Below are 4,834 nucleotides of genomic sequence, written 5' to 3' on the forward strand. Positions count from 1 at the left end.
GTTAAAATTTATGAATGTGAAACTTCTTAAAGGTCACCAGACCGCTTGCTTCTCCTGTCAACAACTTACTTTGCACAAGGGCTGGAGAAAAGCGTTTGGTTCGGTTCCTGGGTACAATTCAGAGCACCCTAGAATAATCCTATAACAGCGTTCTGAAACCCCTTGTTAAAACTGTCACCATATTTAGAAAGATCGATGGGCTGCAGAAACAGAACATCTTCTTATAAGGTTGGAAAATACAACAGCGCATCCAGGTCCAAAACGTCCTTGTCTGAACTCGCAAGATCTCTGTTTTGTGTAACCAGTCAACAGACTTCTGGATCACATAAATCAAAGCTTGTTGCTCATCCGCAGCCTGCTCGGTCCGTGTGTGCATGTGTTCGGGGTGCGCGCACACGTTACCTCTGCGGACTCACGCAGGTGATGGAGGTGATGAAGGTTGACGGGGAATTTGCTCCATCAGAGGTTCCTGGAGGGCTCTCACTGCATTCAGCGAGGGACTTTCCTGTTGCAGTGCACTTACGAAGTGCAGATTGCACTACTGAGTTAAAGATATCCACGTGCTCGTCAGGGGTGAGATGTCTGGCTTCTCTGTCGGCAGCTGCTTGGATGCTCTGGGTAGAGGGGCCAGTCGCCAGTGAAAAATTTGTGTTTCTTGCTTCTCCCTGCGCTGCTCTTTGCTTGCAGTAATAGCAACTTTTCTTCTTCCACTTCAGATCTGCTCACAGTGAGCCAAGGCGAAAGAAATGACTTGTTGGAGTGTTTTGTATTTATCAGCTAGTTGCCAAGAGAGTAAGGTTTAGCACAGCAGAGCTTGCCTTTTGCAGCAGCAAATAAATGGAAGCAATGTGCTGCTTGTACTCTGTTTCAACCCTAAGCATGCTCTCAAGTGTATTTTTTCTTGTTTCGTCTGGTAGCGCCAGAAGGCTAGTTAGTATTAGGGCATGCAAAATCATGGAAGAGTACCAAATATATGCCAAAGGAGTGAATGTATTTTAAAATTACTTTCTAATTGCACATGGTAAGCAAAAAGGTTCAGCACGAGTGTAGGGTAATATAGCCTTCATTAGAACAGGGTTTCCATATGTTCGCTGCATGAAAATGATGTTTATAACCCATTTAAAGCTTAATTTGTTTTTTTTTTTTTTTTGAGGGTGGAGGGGTAACTGTGAAACAGCGGTAGGATGTCTCATCTCACAGGTAAAAAAGATGAGTTCACTGTGGTGTACTCCAATATTAGTCGCTCCTGTGTATGCTTTTATCCTGTGATAAAATCACCTTCAAGGTAAGCCAATTTGCATTCATTGTGAGATACTGCAGGGTAAAGGTGCTGAAACAGCTTAAAATAGTTCCCATATTGCAACTGGCTATTTACTGGGTCATACCATGAATAAAAAGTTAAGTTTTGTACTAGGAATTCACAAGTCTTCTATCTAATCACTACTCCTGGTGTTTTTTCAATAAAAAGATGGTTTCGGGGAGAAAATGTATAGCGGCTTTTCAGGTGCCTTCAGGGAAGGCATTTCAGGTCAAAAAGGTAGGTGAAAGGGATTTTCTTTGAGGAAATCAAGCTTTATATGAGGCTTTATGGGTGGCATAGGATATAAGAGCAAATATAAACACCAAAAGAAGTAGGATGTTTTGAAGCGTTAAAGAGTTTGAATAAAATACAGGAAAGGGAAGACAGCAAAGGGATTAAGAAAAGTTTGTTACTTCCTTTGAATTACTTTGAATTATAAGGGAAAAAAGAGGGGAAAATCGGAAAGAAAAGTAAGCAGAGTCTTCTGGTTTGAAAGTTAATTTAAACGACATTGTTCTACTTCTGCAAAGGCAAGGTATTGTTTTCTTCATTTGTTTTGTTTGGGAGGATAGCTTTATGTGGTACAACTGATGAATCACTTTATTGCTTTAGAGGTGCACAACTCTGTCACAATAAATGGTGCTTGATGCACTAAAAAAATAATGGGCAGCAGTAAAACTGTCTTTCCTGTCTTAGCCTGCTAAAAGATAGGTAAGAGGACCGTTTAGTTTAATTTATGGGAGATAATTAAATAGCTGTAAAACACTGATGAAGGTTTCTCTTTGTTTATACTACATATTTAATACTGAAATAAATTTTGAAATCGGAGTTGAAGATGTTATGGTGATCTATCCTCTTAGCAACGCTAACCAGGAAAAACGGGCTGCTTACAGAAGAAATGGCCTGGTGTTGACAGACTTCAACTGATTTAGGGCAGGCCTCCAAACAAGGGTCTAAATAATAAAAAAAATCAATGGTTAATCAGAAGTCATTACCCAGTAAATACTCTACACCTTTTACAGAGCTACCGAACCACAGAGGGATTTATTAAATTCTGGTTTTTTGCTGATGGGCAACCATGACAGCTTTGCCTTGAATGTTGCTATGACCATCTCCAGTGGGAAGTTTCATTTTGATTCCAGGCAGTCCAATGGCAGCAAGGCCTTGCTCAGATCTGGGCAACTGCATTAATTTTCAGACAAAAATAAGTAATATTAGGTTTTGCAATAATTTTTCCCCTCCTCCTATGTTCCCTCTGTGTGTTCAGTTGAAGACAAAAGTATCATATCTCCTTTGAGAAGGACTGAATGGCGTCACACTCATCAGTTCATTTTAGAAATAACATTTATTAAACCAATAAACAGCTAACGGGTCCTGGCCTCCCCATCCCCAAGCATTTGGTGGAGAGTTGGCGAGTCAAAGGCATGCTTCAGCCTGGCGAGACTGGAGATGGGAGGCGAGAGTCCCTCGGCAGTGACGCGCGGGAGCGATGGGGACCGCTGTGCGCTTGGTTGTTCCCTCCAGCGTCCCCGGCTGGAAACCCTGCAGGGAGCTGCTCGTGGTGGATGGAATGCACCATCTTAGAGAGATTTCGGTTTTTCTTGCATAAGACATCAGACTCTGCTGCTGGAACGGCAGGGAATTAGTGCAGTGCCAGGCTTTGCACTTTGATATTAGTTTCTGGATGTGACTTTTTTTTTTTTAAATTGTAAATTCCCACCGCCCCTAAAAACACATTTCCTAAATGACTCAATTTTTGTGTTTTATTTAAAGCTCTCACCTTCTCTGTTCTAGGTCATTGTCTTTCATCCAAATATGATAAACATTTATTATAGCCAGGCTTTGCCTGAAGCAAACTCAAAACGCAGCGTCCTTCTGAACTCTGAATCTTCCCTGTTATGAGCTGGATTAGGTGAAAGGTACGCTGCTCAACTCTGATTTCGTGGCAGCACCTGGCCTCTAATCAGAAGCTACCGCTCTGTCCTATTGTCCACTAGGTCAGGAGATAGGGAGATCCAGCTCTAAAAATAGCATGCTGTAGATAGGTGGGGGAGTTCCAGGAGTGAATGATTGCTAGGAGAAGAAATAGGTTACTTTTCTCCTATTTCCAGGATACGGTCTGGAGGGCAGGTGGAACGTGCCTGACAATGTGCCTTTGCAAGTGGCTTTCACTAAAAAAACAAAATCTAGGAGCTGAAATCCACAGTAACGGTCATGCAGTGCAACTCCTGGTACCTACTCAAGTCTCTGCGGGCTTCTGAAAGGGGGGGCTCTGCTCAAAATCCGCGACATGCGGGAGGTCTGGACTCTGCGTCCCCGGGAGCAAGTTGTCCTCCTGCAGCGCTAGCCTACTGAAAATCTACGTCGGGCATTTGACGGGCTGTAGAGCTTGCCCACAGCCAGTGTACCTCGAGTCGCAGGGGTTGGTTCGGATCGGCAGCACGCCCCTGGGCAAAGACGTTTTCCAGTGGAAAGCCGTTGGCGGGTGGACGCCCAGCTTCACGCGCTGCTTCTGGAGACCCTTCTTCAGTTCTGCAGCTGGGCTTCGTGCCTGTGGCCGCGCTGTGGAAAGCTAAGGTGGCTGGAGTTCACGGCGAGTTAGTGGTTCATTTCTGTAAAACACAAAAATCTCGGAAGGGGTTAAAAAGTGCTAGCTACGTGCTTTAGCTAGATGATTGCCGGAAAAGGTGTTGATCAATTTTGCAACGCTGCCTTGTGTCTCTCAGAAGCTCAGGTGCTCAAGCTTTGTGATTTGCCGCCCTCGTGTACATTTTTATGGACAGCGGATGTGGAAGAGCCACTGGTTTTACGTCCTGGTGTAGCACAGGTTTGTACGTGCGCACAGGTATTTCAATATTCAGAAATAAGAAACATTTGCATTTAAAAAAAGAAAATCAGATCTAAAATAATAAAACTTTGGTAACTTCCAACTTCATAATAATGCTGACGATAAGCTTAAATTAATCAGTAAGTAGAGACGCTGGTCTAAGAATGTGAGATTTCAAGAAAACGTTGCACAGAACTGCAAGAAGTGTGTGTCCCTTAAATGATGCTGACGGTAATTTAAATTCTAACACTGCCACATAGCATTAGAGACTTGGTCACTAAGAAGCGTTGTGCTGGCATTAGAAAAAAAATATTCTCATTGTCACCCAGCTATAAAGGAGTTCCAAGTAGATGAACAAAATGAAAGATGACCTTTTATTTTACGTTTCTTATTGGTTTGAACCAGAACTCAGGTAAAAATGATTAACAGTGTTATTGATAGGGGGGAAAAAAACCTAAAAGGTCTGCCTGGATTCTCCACCATTAACAAACTCAAAATTAAGCTGAAACGCCCTGTTTCGCAGAGGGAGGTCCTACTGTTCGTATTAATGTAGAGAGTCGGATCAGATCTTTGGGTTGTCCGCATCGGCAGCTACGCCGTTAAACTGAGGGTACAGTACTGTGGGAACGCAGTGGTCCCCAGGACCCTGAGCACCACCAGGGAGGAACAGGGCGCGACGGCTGCCCGAGCCCCTGGCTGCTCGCCGG

Source organism: Pygoscelis adeliae, unplaced genomic scaffold, assembly GCF_000699105.1.
Source record: "Pygoscelis adeliae isolate BGI_AS28 unplaced genomic scaffold, ASM69910v1 Scaffold178, whole genome shotgun sequence".
NCBI lineage: Eukaryota > Metazoa > Chordata > Aves > Sphenisciformes > Spheniscidae > Pygoscelis > Pygoscelis adeliae.